The 16,772-nt window shown below is 47.9% G+C and overlaps 1 protein-coding gene across 1 annotated transcript in view; it reads right to left on the reverse strand.

The window, feature by feature from the left end:
* Nucleotides 1-16,772, reverse strand: part of SLC10A7 (solute carrier family 10 member 7) — a 345,341-nt gene that overhangs the window by 85,642 nt on the left and 242,927 nt on the right. The window lies entirely within an intron of this gene.

Consider the following 16,772-nt stretch of genomic DNA (forward strand, 5'->3'; position numbering starts at 1 on the left):
GCGGAATCGGGGTCAGCAGCACCTCGGCGAGACAGGACGTCACTGCAGTCCAAAACTGCTGAATTTGGCCACAGCCCCAAAAAATGTGAGTTGCATCTGCGGGGGAAGCGGAGCAACGCCAACACTCCGCAGACGAAGTCGGGAATATTCTGGCTAGACGGGCCGGAGTATAGTAAATCCTGTGGAGGAATTTAAATTGAATTAGCTTGTCCCTAGCAGCTACTAAATATTTGAAAGGCTCCGTCCATACATCATCCCAGTCCTCCCCCTGTAGGTCCGGCACCTCAGCCGTCCATTTTTCCCTACATCTAACTATGCCAGGGGGTGTAAGTCGGAACATATCCTTGTACACAGTGGAGAGAGTTTTGAGTGTGGTATCACAGGTCAACACGCATTCTAAGTCCGAAGGAGACAGCTCTACAGAGGATGAGGCAAATTGGGCCTGAAAGGCATGACGCAATTGGAGGTATCTGAATATAAAGCCACTAGGTAGGTCGAATTTCTCCCGCAAACGGTCAAACGGCAAGAGAGCCCCCGCCACTGTTATATCACCCAAGGTTTTTATACCCCGCGTCGCCCACAACATCAAATCAGGTAAGTGACGAAAATGGGGAAAGGTAGGGTTCATCCACAACGGCTCGGAAGGGGAAGATCCAACATAACTGGGGCATGTCAATTTCAATGACTGGGCCCAAGCCCTAACAGTCGCTCTCATGGAGAGCGTTAGAGGGAGATCTGAGCCCAGACCCCTAAACAGCGCCAACCTAAGGGTTTCGAAGGAGCCCAGGTGGGCCGCCTCCAAGATAGTTGCCGAATCCTCCCCGTCCGCCCGCAGCCAGCGCCGCGCAAACACCATCTGTCCTGCCAAATAATACTTGCGCCAATCGGGCAGTGCCAGGCCTCCATTACCCCACGGTTCCTGGAGGGCCCGAAGGCCAATCCTGGGAACCCCGGGCGACCAGAGGAATGAACAGACGAGGCTGTCCAATTTCCGGAAAAAGGTCAGTGGTACCCATAGCGGAGAATTGCGGAGGAAATATAAGACTACAGGCAGAAATTTCATCTTAAGGACACTAATACGACCTAATAATGAAAGTTGCAGACGCTTCCAAGCTTGGATATTTTGTTGGAGTTTAGGCAATAGAGGGGCCAGATTCAACGAGAAATAATCCTGGGGACGCCTAGTTATCTTGATCCCCAAGTAGGTGAAGCTATCCACCCAGCGAAGAGGCAGGTCCCCAGCCGCAGCAGGTCGAGCACCGTCATCGAGAGGCAAAATGGAGGACTTACTCCAGTTAACACGAAGCCCTGAGCACCTGCCAAAATCGTTCAGGATGGACAGGGCCGCTCTCAAGGAGGGACCCGGGTCTTCCAGGAACAACAGCATGTCATCGGCATATAACGCCAGACATTCTTTAATTGAGCCGACTTTAATCGACCCTACGGCCGGGGAGCTGCGCAGTGCGGTCGCGATGGGTTCAAGGGTAAGGGCAAACAGGAACGGGGAGAGGGGACACCCCTGCCTCGTCCCCCTCCCCACCCGGAAATATGGGGAAGTGAGATAGCCCAACCGTATGGCTGTTCTAGGGCTTGCGTAAAGGAGTCGGATCCAGGTCTTAAATTTGGGTCCGAACCCCATACGATCCAGCGTCTTGTGCATAAAGGCCCAGTCGACTGAATCAAAGGCCTTCTCAAAGTCGATTGAGACCACCACCCGCTGCCCCGACACCTCCCCAGGAATTTGAAGATGGGTGAACAATCGCCGAATGTTAGTGTCCACAGATTTACCCGGCATAAAGCCCGTTTGATCCGGGTCTATCAATGAGTGAATAACCCCAGCCAAACGAGTGGCCAGGACCTTCGTCAGGATTTTAAGGTCCATATTTAAAAGGGCGATAGGGCGATACGAGGAGCAGTCCAGGGGGTCCTTACCCGGTTTCTGAAGCAGCACCATATAGGCATCCATCATGGAGGGAGGAAGTGCCTCCATCTCCAAACAGTGCTGCAACAGAGAGCTAATTCTAGGCGCTAAATGTTCGGAATATTGTTTGTAAAAGTCAGCAGGGAAACCGTCAGGACCCGGGGCCTTATGTGGTGGGAAGGCCGCAATGGCTCTCGCCACCTCTAAAGTCGTTATCGGAGCATCCATGAGGGCGCTATCCTCCGCCGACAAGGATGGTAAGTCAACTCCCTCCAGGAGGGCATCCGCGTGCATAGAGTCACTATCCGGTAGTGGGGCGTATAGGGCCTCAAAATAGTCAGTAAATGTCTCCAAAATATCACGAGGATCCGACTTGAGCACACCCCCAGCGGCCCTGATAAGCGGGATATTAACTGGCGGCTGCTGGTCAGCCACCAGCAGTGCCAGGAACTTGCCATTCCTATCGCCCTGTGCGAATATAGAAGCCCGTAGATTGTTAGCTTCTGTATGAGCAAGATCAGAGACGTGAAGAGAGAGAAGGCGTCTCGCCTCCAGCAATGCAGCATAGCTGGAATCAGACGGCAAGGCCGCGTTCTCCTCCGCACATCTCCGCTCCCCCTCTTGTAACATCCTCACCTCTTCATTGTGATCCTTCCTAGCGGATTTAATGGCCGATATACACTCTCCCCTCGCCACTGACTTAAATGCCTCCCACACCACTCCCTGATCAGCTGAGTCCACATTTTCTGGCCAATATGACTGGATCGACTTTTCAAGGTGGGAAGCGACCTGATCCTGTTGGAGCCAGCCCGCAGCCAGGCGCCAACCCCGCACTCCAGCCCCCAATTGGAGGTTCACTGTCAAGAGTAGCGGGTTGTGATCAGACACTCCCCCGGCCCTGTATTCCGAGGCAGTCAAAAGGGATTGCATCCTGGCAGTACCAAACGCCAGATCAATGCGAGCAGAGGAACGATGAGCAGTGGACAGGTGAGAGTATTCCCTCAAGAGCGGATGCTTCCATCTCCAAAGTTCAGTCAAGCCCACCGTGGAAGCCCAGGTGAGCAGATCCACCGAGGGCGGTCTATTGGGGTTGGAAGTATCCAAGGTAGCATCCAGGATGGCATTAAAGTCACCCATGAACAGTACAGGTAAATGCATATATTCAGCCAACTTATCAGTTAAATCATATAGCAGTTGTATCTGAAAAGGAGAAGGCACATAAACAGCGACCAACAGCATAGTAACAGAGTACATATCTAAAAGCACAGCCACGTATCTGCCCCCTGGATCGGAGATCACCCGCTGGATCGAACATGGGATAGATTTACTAATGAGGATGGAGACCCCTCTAGCATAGGTTGAGTACGTGGCATGAAATGCCCTTTGTATCCACGGCCTACGGAGAGCCAAAATCAAGTTCCCATCAAGGTGGGTCTCCTGCAGGAGGATGACATGTGGCTTAATGAGCTTTAAATACTGAAAGACACTGGCACGTTTGAACTTATTGTTCAGGCCCCTCACATTCCATGAGAGAAGTTTTATATTGTCAGCCATGGGAATCGAGAAAAAAATTACACAGAGCCCGGGTAGGGGCTAGGGGCAGGATGAAAAAAAAAAGGGACCCATAGATTACCCCCTCAAAATATACATGAGCAAACAAAAACAGGTGCTGGTGCAGAACTCCCCATGCCATTATACCAGAACAGCCCCCCCAACAAACAAAGAAAAAGGGAAAGTTGAACAAAAACAAGCTTTCCCAAAACATGAAAAACGTAGTCTGGTATGCGGCTTCAATCCCAAACTGCCCAAAAAAAAAAGAAACAGTGACGCACGTCAGTTCTCCAATGTGAGCAACAGTCCGGTATAGAAGATGTTCTTACAGTTCCGCTGGAGTCTCTGAGACCGGATCACCCGGTGTGCAGGGAGGGCGCCACGACACCCCCCTCCTCCAATAACCAGTCTCCAGGTAGCAGGATAAGGAACCCCAAAAGTAGACATTCCCACACCAACAAGCCGTGGACATCCAGAGGAAATGGTATGACAGGAGAAGTTAGCGTACAGCAGGAAAACAAAAACATAAAAAAGTAAAAAGGAAAAAACGGACCACAGCCAAAGGGTAGCTAGCCGAGAGCACTGGCAATCAGGACTCATCACACGCCATCCAGCCAGTCCGAAGCCTCTTGAGGAGTGTCAAAGAATTTCACCGAGCCCTTGTACTGCACTCTGAGCCTGCTAGGATATTGCATACTATAGATAAGTTCCTTGGCCCTTAGGCGCTTCCTGACATCCGTAAAGGAACGCCTGCGGCGTTGCGTCTCCGCTGAGAAAATCGGGGAATAGCATGACACGTGCATTCTCAAAGCGAAGTTCAGGGTGTTTCCGCGCCTCCGAGAGGAGCATGTCTCTGTCCCTGTAATTGAGGAACTTCACCAGGAACGGACGGGGGGGGGGCTCCAGGGGGCCTGGCCCCAGTTGGCACTCTATGAGCCCTCTCCACCACATATGTGGGGGGTAAATTCTCCAGAGAGAGCAGTTGTTTGAAGAACTGCTCCGCGAATGTAGCAGGCTTTTTCCCCTCCAGCCCCTCAGGAAGCCCCACCACTCTTACATTATTCCGGCGCTGTCTATCCTCCGCATCGTCAGCTCGGTGTTGCAAGGATTTCACAATATTCTGGAGTTCAGCCAGCTGAGTGCCATGGGAGTGTGAGCTGTCCTCCACCTCCGAGATGCGATCCTCTGCAGCAGTGAGTCTCCCCCTGAATTTGTCCAGGTCATGGCGGATGAGCGTGCACTCCGATGCCAGGTGATCTATGCGCACCATCAGCGCCGCTTTGCAAGCATCTATGGCTTCCAGGATGGGGGCCGTGATCGCCCGCTGGTCCGCAGCCACCTCCTGAGCCCGTCCCTGAGAAGTGCCGGGGAGCACGGGGTCCGTAGGCTTCTGAGACTCCATGCCTGCACCCGTACTCCCGCTCCCCCGTGAAGACGTTGGCGCCAAGATGGCGGAGGCGGAGCCTGAGCCCTGGCTCTTGACGGAGCGGGTCTGGCGCTGGTCCTGTGGCGGCTGCCGGGCGGGTTTTGGAGTCGAGGATGGCATCGCTGGAGACCTGAGAGCTTCCCCCACAAGATGGTATAGGAGAGTAGCCCCACCGCACACCGAAAACGGAGGTAAGTTGCAGGATTAACAGAGAGCTCCGGTCCGGCACGTCTACCCTCGCTCACATCCGGCCACGCCCCCCACTATAAACATTTCTAAATCTTCCCTTTAACATTGCAAATCTTCTAATTCTGAAATTCTTAAATCGCTGCTGTAAACATCATTTGTTTATCATAGTTCTGTGGATTTGAGACACATTGGGTGCATTCAAAAGGTACTACAAGACTGTAGATATGTTGCACATAACAAATGTAAAAACAGCTTTCATCCTGTCATCATGATGTGTACTCTGTTTCACACTTTTAGCTTAACTTGCGTCTAAACATGCATCTTCGTATAAATAATACATATGGTACCAAAGCTGGTAAACCATGGAGGAGGACATATTATGGCTTAATCAAGCAAAATGAGACATCTTACAATTATTCAACCCCAAGAGGCTTGGTTGTGTGCAGCTGAATTCTTGTTGCATAACAACAAAGGTCAATTAGGCATAATTTCACACTAGCACAATAATATTAAAGAAAAAGATACAAAAGAAATGTATGTTAATAATTAACAAACCAACTTGCTTAAAGTCATAATGTCATTTGCAAATTTAGTTGAATAAATGTTTGTTTGGATGCTCTGCTTCATAATGCATACAATAAATATTACAACAATAATGGTAAAGAATAAAAAAAATTATATCAAGAGATAATAATGCCAGCTTAGTGCAGTTTGGGATTCCCCCATCATCTATGCCTATTGCTATTAACCAATTTTGATGGACATTGTGGGATTTTGAAAATATTTTTTCTTTAAATATTTTTATTTACTTCCAACTTATATGGCAGTTCAAGCCTGCCGATTCTTACAGTGACCTAGAAAAAAACATAACGTATATCCTCGAGTATAAGCCAACCCGAATATAAGCCGAGGCCCCTAATTTTACCACAAAAAAATGGGAAAAATGATTGACTCGAGTATAAGCCTAGGGTGGGAAATGCTACTGGACCACCACGAGACCCAAAACAGGGGCTGCGGGCAAGGTACAGGAGAATGCAGGGCTGTGGGCATGGTACAGGAGAATGCTGGGCTGCGGGCATGGTAATGGTACAGGAGAATGCAGGGCTGTGAGCATGGTAATGGTATAGGAGAATGCTGGGCTGCGGGCATAGTACAAGAGAATGCGGGGCTGAAGACATACTATAGGAGATGCAGTGCTGCGGGCATGGTACATGTGTACCATGCCCGCAGCACTGCATCTCTTGTAGTATGCCCACAGCCCCGCATAATGGCAGGTAGTGCGGCTGTGGAGGAGTCTCACTTACCTGTTCCTGAGGTGCCTTAGATTTAAAAATGGCGGCGCCAACACGTCATTGCGCATGCTCCGCCGCTGCTCGGGAAAGCTTGTATACATTCAGCTTTCTTCGGGAATAACCAAACGTGTACAGCCTTTCCCGAGCGGCGGCGGCGCATGCGCGGTGACATGTTGGCGCCGGGTGGCGCCATTTTTATATCTAAGGTGCCTTAGGAGTACGTTGGGCCAGCCGGGACCATTTTTTTTTTTTACTCCAGTATAAGCCGAGGGGGGCGTTTTCAGCACAAATGTGCTGAAAAACTCGGCTTATACTCGAGTATATACAGTAATAATTTAAAGTGTTGGGACACCTAACATTCATATGTGCTTATTCTGAGTAAGGTTGACAGTCCAGCAGTATGGACCTTCATGCTAAATCAGCATTAGCTGGTTACCATATTTCTATCCCGTGACAATTAAACTTGGAAGTGAGGTAATACATGTCACTTCTGGGCTCTTACTAGGTAGGTGGGATCAGCAAACAGACGTTCGTTGGTCTCCTTCCCCTCTACTCGGCAGCACCCATTATGCAGGTCCCAGGTACACAGATGGAAGCATGGGGCTCGGGATACATGGTGGGAGTTCACAGGGGTTGGCTTGTTAGATTTACACTTATTGTGTGTAAAACCTTCTGCTGCTGTTGATGTATGATATACTTTGGTGTCAAAAAAAAGGTAGGAAGTGTATATCTAGGCCAAACCTTTTTTTTAAATTTGGATACAGTGGGGAAAGGTTAGACCCTCTGTCAAGTTTTTACTGCTGTATATGTCCCCATTGGGGACACTCAACCCCAATTCGTTCTGGTGGCCATTGAAACTGGGAAAGGAAATGCGGGGAAATCCAAAATCATTGCAATAGTACGCAGAAGAAATGCTCTAACTGGGACTTCTGTCCTGGTGATAACTGTGTAAGACAGAAATTCCCCTCACTACTTCCCCTCCTCTTACTTCGTGTTGCATTTTTGGGAAAGGAAATGAAGGGAAATGTCCCCCAATGGCACATAGAGGGAGGGTGTTTTAACTCTTCTTTACCTTATTAAAAAAGGTTTTGGTTATACAAGTCCATAAGTACAATGTTTGGGAAGCACAGTGGCTAAGTGGTTATCGCTTTAGTCTAGCAGCACTGGGGGTCGTTGGTTCGAATCCCAAACCCCCCAAAACCTCATGTTTACATGTTCTCCTTGTGCCTGTGTGGGTTTTCCTCTGGGCACTACGGTTTCCTCCCACACTCTAAAGACATGCTGGTAGGTTAATTGGATCCTGTCTAAATCTGCCTAGTATGTGTAAGTATAAAAGTGGGTTAGGGATCTAGACTGTAAGATCCTTGAAGGCATGTATGTATGTATATATATATATATATATATATATATATATATGTGTGTGTGTGTGTGTAATGCGTTGCGTAAGTTGACAGCGCCATATACAGGTGCATCTCATTAAAATTAGAATATCATCAAAAAATGGATTTTTGTAAAATCTTACCGTAAAATCCTTTTCTCTTAAGCTCATTGACAGACGTAGTCCTCCTTGATTAATATCAACTCGGGTTATACTGCCCTCTACAGGAGTAGGACTAGACAGGAAAGAAAACGTTCTGGCCACACCTTAGGGGCAGTCCCAGAGGGTATATCCTCTCACTTCCTGCTACAGCAAATCAGTTATGTCACAAAGCAGTGTTTAGAAAATTTAACCCAACCCAACTCAAAAACAGAGGGGCGGGTACTACGTCTGTCAATGAGCTTAAGAGAAAAGGATTTTACGGTAAGATTTTACAAAAATCAATTTTTCTCTGTCGCTCATTGACAGACGTAGTCCTCCTTGATTAATATCAACTCGGGACGTCCCAAAGCAGTGCCACAAATGAGGGGTGAGAAAATGGAAATCAAAATCCAATCTAGAAGGCCCAACCGGTGCCAACTAGAAGTTTAAAAGGCTCATCAATCAAAAGATGAGACTCAACAGAAATTCCAACGGAAAAAAACCCTCGAGGTAGACCACCGGTCTCCTCAAATTGCGGTCTGCAAAACCTTGCGGCCAAATGAGGCATCCGCCGATGCCATCACATCAACTTTATAAAATTTTGTAAAGGTATGCACCGACTACCAGGTAGCCGCCTTGCACACCTGGACCACTGACGCCTGATGGCGGTAGGCCCAGGAAGTACTGAGCGCTCGAGTGGAGTGCGCCTTAACAGGGAACGGAGGATTCCGACCCTTAATAGAAAAAGCCTGTACCACCGTCTGTCTAATCCATCTGGAGATAGTCGCGGCAGATGCAGGCCACCCCTTTCTGGGGCCATCAGTGATCACAAAAAGTGAATCCGTCTTACGGAACGATTCCGTAGTCTTCAGGTATACCCTGATTGCCCGCACCAGGCTTAGGACACAAGGAAGGTAGCACAATATCTTCATTCAGATGAAAGTCTGAAAACCACCTTAGGAAAAAAAGATGACTTCGGATGAAGAACTACCTTATCCCTATGAATCCCCAGATATGGGGAATGACACAATAATGCAGCCAGTTCTGACACCCTGCGTCCAGAAGTGATAGCCACCAAGAAGGCCACCTTCTGGGATAATGTAAGCAAGGGAATCTCCCTGATATTTTCAAAGGGAGGTTTCTGAAGAACCGACAACACCAAATTAAGATCCCAGGGCGGTAAGGGCGCACGCACTGGCGGAGCCAAGTGCCGCACCTCCTGGATGAAATTCCGCACCAAGGAATGAGTAGCCAGAGGCTTCTGGAAGAAGATTGCTAACGCTGAAACCTGACCCTTGATAGTGCTCAAGGATAGTTTCTGCTCAACCCCCTTTTGCAGAAAAAAACAAGATTCGGGTCACCGAATAGGTACGTGGGGGAAAACTCCTACAATTCACACCACGCAATATAAGCCTTCCATGTGCGATAATAGACTTTGCTGGAAGTCGCTTTTCTTGCTTTAATTAGAGTAGGAATAACTGAAGCTGACAATTCCTTGTCCTTCAGTACCTGGGTCTCAATGGCCAGGCCGTTAAAGCCAGCGACTGTAAAGCACGATGGAAGATCGGTCCTTGAGACCGCAGATCCTCCCTGAGAAGAAGTCTCCAAGGAGCGTCCGCGACTAGTCTTGCCCAAGTTGGCGTACCCGGCTTGACGAGGCTAGCCCGGAATTACCGGGATAACTGGAGTTCTCTCCACCTCTATCCTGCGGAGAAATCTCAGCAGTAACTTGAGAAGGGGGAAGACATACAGTAGCTGATACTTCCCCTACGGGGCGCTCAGCGCGTCTGCTGCGTCCGCTAGAGGATCGCGGGCGCGAGCCCTGTTGAGCCAACCTGCCAACAGATCCATCTCCGGGGTGCCCCAATGAAGGGACAGCTGGTGAAATACCTCTGGATGAAGAGACTATTCCTCTTGATCCAGAATCTGACGGCTGAAATAATCTGCCTGTCCACCCCCGTGATAAATATCGCAGAGAGAACTGGAACAACTGTTCCCCCAATAGGAATGTTGGCCACTTCTATGGCCGCCAGGGCACTCTTGGTGCCCCTTGGTGATCGACATAAGTCATGACCGAGGCATAGTCCGATTGGATCCGAACCGGGCTGCCCTGGAGCTGCTCGGTCCAGTAAATCAGACAAAGTCTGATCGCTCTCAGTTCCAACACATTTATCGGTAACCTGGAATTTATCAGAAGAAAGGACTTCCCCTGGCTGAGCATCGGAGACCGAGGCCACCAGAGCAGAGCCTCCCTGGTCCGCTCGCTCAATCGGATCCGATTGTCCAGGGAATCGGGATTCCGATTCCATATGAGAAGAATCTCCTCTTTGGAGAATTCTGGGCAAACGGTACTGCCTTTAAAGAGGCGACCATCAATCCCAGCCAGTTGACGGACAGCACCATCCGAATCTTTGACTGAATCTTCTGGAGTTTCTCCGCATGGAGAAACACTCTTGCCAAGGATGTATCCAAAATTAGGCCCAGATAGTTCAGTCTCCTGGTGGGAACCAGGGATGATCTTTGGGAAAAGCAACGAAAACGCTGATGTCCTGCGAAGATGGGGATATGAGGATAGGCATCCTAAATGTCTATGGACGCCAGGAAATCCCCCTGATGCAGGGAGGCCACCACTGTATGGATGGACTCCATCTCTTCCAAGACCAGAATTGGACGCACCTAGCCCTTTTTCCTGGGCATCGTGAACAGGTTCGACTAGAACTCCTCCAAGGAATGGGAACTACCACTGCTTGTTGCATCAAGCTGTCCCCCGCAAAGCTTTTTAAGCGACCCGGGGATGTCGAATATTGGAAGGGAAGAATCGCACCGGTGGAAGTGATCGAAACTCGATCTTGTATCCCGACCATATGACCTTGCGAACCCCTTTATCTGGGATTCTGGAAAGCCCTGGATCCGGAAACCGGTGAAGACGTCCCCCCACCCTAGAGATGGGTGGGGCCCATTCTGTCAATCCAACGGGATAACAGTGGCTTTATTTAGTCTGGAAATCGGTGAGTCCACTATTGGTGGTACCGTCCATCTTTGTAATGAGGGATTCCTCAAACTGATAGCGCCTAGCAATGCGTTTGGAAATAGCAGGGGCTCGTTTACGGACGACCCCATTTGAGCAAGGGAAACCCTTCATCATTTTGGTAGGCTTGCTAGTACCAAAAAAGGAATATGAGTCTCCGCTACCTCTGCCGGTGTAACCTCAAGATTTAAGGTTTCCCGGACAGACACAACTAGTGCTTCCACCAACGCTTCTTGTGCTATGGCGGAGGCAGAAGCGTCCTCCTTACTGTCTGAGGAGACCGTACCTGAGACAACAACCCCAGAAAAGGGGCTGCAATGACCAGCTCAGAATCCGTATCTGAAGTATCAGATGACATAGGGGTAGGCGGGGGTCGCTCTTCTTGACCCCCGTCCCTGACAAGCTACCTCCACCCGGGATACCAAAGACTCCAAAACTGCTGATAATGCATCATCACAAATGGGGTACTGGAGGGTCCTGCGGCCACCCCGAGGGGATCAGGTGGGGATACATGTGTGGCAGGGTTCATGTAACAAGACATTTGCCAGCAAACACAAAAAAATTAATTGCAAGAAAAAAAAAAAATATTTTTTTTTAAACTTAGTCCCCCAGCGCAATAGCGCCCCTCAGTCTACCTGCTTGGACCCCTCAGAAAGAGAGAGAGAGAGAGAGAGAGAGAGAGACACCCCAAGGCTCACCTGATGCACAGAAGTTTCTTATCAACTTGCTTCCAGCACTGTCTGTTACAGACAGGAAGTCTTTGGCTTGCTTTCCCTGGGCCAAGGAGGCAGCTCCGCCCCTTTACACGCCTTCCGGCGCCTCCCAATTACTCCACGAGGTGTTTGGTCACCTCAAACATGGCCGCCCCCATGCTGGAGACACGAGGCTATGCAAATATGGCGGCCTTGTGCGATCTGCAAGAAACAATGGCGGCGGTCTGTATAGGATAGCGGCGGCTTGCAAGCTAGCAGCGGCCTGCGGGATGTGTGCATTCGGCCTGTGTGGCCTGCGGAAGTGCCTCGGCCTGCGGGAGGTGTCCTCGGCCTGCGGGAGGCTGTGCGGCCTGTGGAAGTGACCGGCTTTCTGGAGGGATAGCGATCTGTGGCTGCAATACTCAGGCATAGGCATCGGCCTGTGTACACACTAGACAGGTAGGATACCTCTATACCTCAATAGTAATGCCTTTTAGTAGTCTGCCACTGACTTCAGTCACCCTTACAGTCATATAGTGACTTTAGATAGTCAGCTCCCAAACCAAGCCTCCTGGTTTCTATTCACAAAAATCACACTCAAATTGGGGGATCTGTGACCTGTTGTAGGATAGAGGGGAGACCCAGAAAAACGAGTGTCCGACCATCCCAGAGAGGGGCCCGCGTCCACCAACAAACCCGACAGGGGGAGAGGGGGAACATTCTACTCACCATACCGGAACCAGGCGGGCGCCAACTCCTGACAGAACCCCTCTCCACCGGGGTGGGGGGGCTGTCGACCAATACGGACGCCGTGACTCTGTTGGTCATTGGCGTCCAGGCGAGACGTTTAACTCGCAGGGTCAGTCCCCGTCCAGTGGGACTATGTCGCGGCCGACCCAGCGCGGAGCTATAGCCTGCACGCGCTCGTAGGCTGAACTGGGGTGACCACTGGATCTCAACATCCAGCCCGTTGCCCAGTTTCAGCGTACTTGCTTGAAGATCTCACAGGAACACTGGAGAAAAAAAGCTGTCTAAAAAAGTATTTCTAAAAAAATCCTGCCAGGACCGAAGATCCTAGCAAGGAATCTAGGTCCTTACTCCTAACTAGACAGAAAAAAACTGATTTGCTGTAGCAGGAAGTGAGAGGATATACCCTCTGGGACTGCCCCTAAGGTGTGGCCAGAACGTTTTCTTTCCTGTCTAGTCCTACTCCTGTAGAGGGCAGTATAACCCGAGTTGATATTAATCAAGGAGGACTACGTCTGTCAATGAGCGACAGAGAAAAGATAATTTATTTCAGTAATTCAATTCCAAAAGTGGAACTCATAAAATTGTATACAGATGTGTTACACAGAGTGATATTTCAATCATTTCTTTCTTTCATTTAGTTTTCATGATTATGGCTTACAGCTAGTGAAAAATCCAAATTCAGTATCTCAGAAAATTAGAATATTACATGAGATCAATTAAAAAAACAAAAAAAAAAACAAAGAATTTTTAATACAGAAATGTTGGCTTACTGAAAAGTATGTCCATGTACAATATAGTATACACTCAATATTGGTCGGGGCTCCTTTTGCATGGCTAGGCGAGTTTGCTGGCCAATCAAGCACAGTGATACCATGATCATTAAACCAGGTATTGGTACTTTAGGCAGTGTGGGCAGGTGGGAAGTTCCGCTGAAAAATTATATCAGCATCTCATAGTTTCATAGTTACATAGTAGTTGAGGTTGAATAAAGACAATAGTCCATCCAGTTCAACCTGTGTAGGCACGCGTGGCCTACACAGGTTGCACGGCCTACACATCTCCATAAAGCTGGTCAGCAGAGGGAAGCATGAAGTGCTCTAGAATTTCCTGGTAGAGGGCTGCGCTCACTTTGGACTTGATAAAACACAGTGAACCAACACCAGCAGATGACATGTCTCCCCAAATCATCACTGACTGTGCAAACTTCACTCTGGACCTCATACAACTTGGATTCTGTGCCTCTTCACTCTTCCTCCAGACTCTAGGACCTTGATTTCCAATTGAAATGCAACATTTTCCACAGTCTGTGATGATTTGGGGAGCCATGTCATCTGCTGGTGTTTATCCACTGCGTTTTATCAAGTCCAAACACCAGCTGATGACATGGCTCCCCAAATCATCACAGACTGTAGAAAATGTTGCATTTCAATTGGAAATCAAGGTCCCAGAGTCTGAGGAGTGGAGAGGCACAGAATCCAAGTTGTATGAGGTCCAGTGTGAAGTTTCCACAGTCAGTGATGATTTGGGGAGCCATGTCATCTGCTGCTGTTCCACTGTGTTTTATCAAGTCCAAACACAGCCCAGCCCTCTACCATGAAATTCTAGAGCACTTCCTGCTTCCCCCTGCTGGCCAACTTTATGAAGATGCGAGTTTCATCTTCCAGCAGGAATTTCCCACTTGCCCACACTGCCAAAAGTACCAATACCTGGTTTAATGATCATGGTATCACTGTGCGTGATTGTCCAGCAAACTAGCCTGACCTAAACCCCTTAGAGAATCTGTGGGGTATTGTCAATAGGAAGATGAGAGGCACCAGACCCAACAATGCAGATGAGCTGAAAGCCACTATAAAAAAAAAAACCTGGGCTCCCATAACACCTCAGCAGTGCCACAGGCTGATCGCCTCTATGCCACACCGCATTGATGCAGTAATTCATGTAAAAGGAGCCTGGCCAAGTATTGAGTGCATACTAGTGATGCACCGAAATTTTCGGCCGAAAATGGGCTTATTCCATTTCGGCCGAAAATGGGTTAAATATGCCGATACTAAAGATGGCCACCGCGGGCGCAGCGCAGGTTTCAAAAAACCCGCCTCTGGCCGGCGGCCCGCCTCCCGGTGATGTCACTACTACTGCGATCTGGGCATGAATGAACACACCGGGCGGGCGGGCGAGTGGCCGCTAATATTTGTAACTATGTGAGCGCTTCACTTCCCTGTCAGGCATGGGCAGGGGGGGGGGGGGCGCTGAGGCGAGCTTACCAATGGTATTAGTATTATGCAGCATGAGGGGGTTAATATATTGCCACTGCTGGTCACTGATGAATTAGTGACCGACCAGTGGCAGTTAATTAATCCCTTTGTACTGCATTAGTGCAACCAGTGTCACTGTTAATTAACACTGGTTGCACTAATGCAGTACAAAGGGATTAATTAACTGCCACTGGTCGGTCACTAATGCAGCAGTGACCAGCAGTGGCAATACATTAACCCCCTCATGCTGCATAATACAAATACCATTGGTAATTAAATTAACCACTATACTGTGGCAGGGTGGCAGCTACAAGTGTACGCCTGCCTGTTTTTGGTGTATGCCCCTGTTCTATCTATTTTAAAATTATTTGGGGGAAAAAAGTAATTTTCGGTTTCGGTTTTTGGCCAAGGGCATCCTGCATTTTCGGTTTCGGCCCAGAATTTTCATTTCGGTGCATCCCTAATGCATACTATACTGTACATGGACATACTTTTTAGTAAGCCAACATTTTTGTAATAAAAATCCTTTTTATATTGGTCTTATGTAATATTCTCATTTTCTGAGATGCTGAATTTTGGGTTTTCACTAGCTGTAAGCCATAATCATCAAAATTAAAAGAAAGAAATGCTTGAAATATATCACTCTGTGTGTAATGCATCTATATAAAACATGAGTTTCACTTTTTGAATTGAATTACTGAAATACATTTTTTTTGATGATAATCTAATTTTATGAGATGCACCTGCAAGTACCTGTAATAAATAAATAATCATTTGGTGAAGGAGTTGTTACTTCTTGTCTAATGACTTTTCTGCGGCAAACCTGTATTAGTTGGTGTGACTGTCTTAACAAAAATTAATCACAGATACAGCAGATAAGATGTAAACACAAGTTCTACAGCCTTCCACAAAAGGCAGAAGCTTGGTTTTAAAGAAATGTCTTTTATAATTTAAAGCATAACCTGCTGTTGGCATTATTCTGATCTGACAAGGAAAAGTTTCAGGAGTTCTTTAATAATCTATGAAGCTCACTTTTGTTGTCCGCGTTCTTTCCTGTATTCTAAAACAGAACTCGAAATGTACACCACTGGTTTTAAACAAATAAAAAATACAAGAACAATTGGTATATGCAATAAGGACTTTACCCTGCAATAATCTATTTACAACAATTACTTCGTTAAAAAGGAGCACCTTAGAAACTTAAAATTGTTACTAAGCCAACAACAGTAAAATCAGTCTGTATTTGCGGTAATGCATGCATGTTATACGCACTGTGGAACCTAAGGGGTTAATCCTCCACATTGTGGAAAAAGGCTGATTGATCCTGTATGCACAGATCCTTCCTTCCTTCCACAGTCCCCAAACCATCTCCTGATAGAACAGAGCCTTGGGGACAAGCTGCACATGCTCAGTTTGGTGTGTATTGCTAGAGAGGTTTTTTTTTTTCCTTGGGAGGGTGCATTTAATGAGCACAGGGCCAATAAGCACTGACCAGGCAGGGGGTCAGGGGTCCTGTAGTCTCATAGGACAGGCAGAGGAGAATGAAAATTCTCCCTACAAGCTTTACCAGACACTGATATAAGTCATAAGACTGCTAAATACTGCTGATGAGAAAAGTTATTAAGCAGTTTATATTTACTAAAATAATTGCATTTCCATGTTCTGTGGGAGACCAGATATAGTAAATAACAAACAAACAAAATGGCCCCTGCCCCCACCTATAACCTTCATAGCAAAGAGCACATGGAAGGGCAATGCATGTGAGACAAAAACAGAAAAAATTCCCAGCTCAATTCACCAACCAGTTTTATTACCAGCCAAATTAACCTAACAGTATGCGTTAAAAACAGGGGTTTCGTTAGCACACATTTGCAAACCCATGTGTAAGCTGTAGGGCCACTTCACGGCACCCTGTATTACTTGCAGTCCTAACTCCTGTAAATGTATGAGAGTCTCCACAATGGAAGCACATGCACTCTAATGGATAGATAAGGGGCAGGTGAGCCTGGAAGTAGACATTAGAGTGCATGTGACTGAGACTCTCATACATTTACAGGAGTTAGGACTGCAGGTAATACAGGGTGCAGTGAAGTGGCCCTTCAGCTTACACATGTGTTTGCAAATGTGTGCTAACTAAACCCCTGCTTTTAAC

This window comes from Pelophylax lessonae (assembly GCF_965119305.1).
Source record: "Pelophylax lessonae genome assembly, chromosome: 1".
NCBI classification, from domain to species: Eukaryota; Metazoa; Chordata; class Amphibia; order Anura; family Ranidae; genus Pelophylax; species Pelophylax lessonae.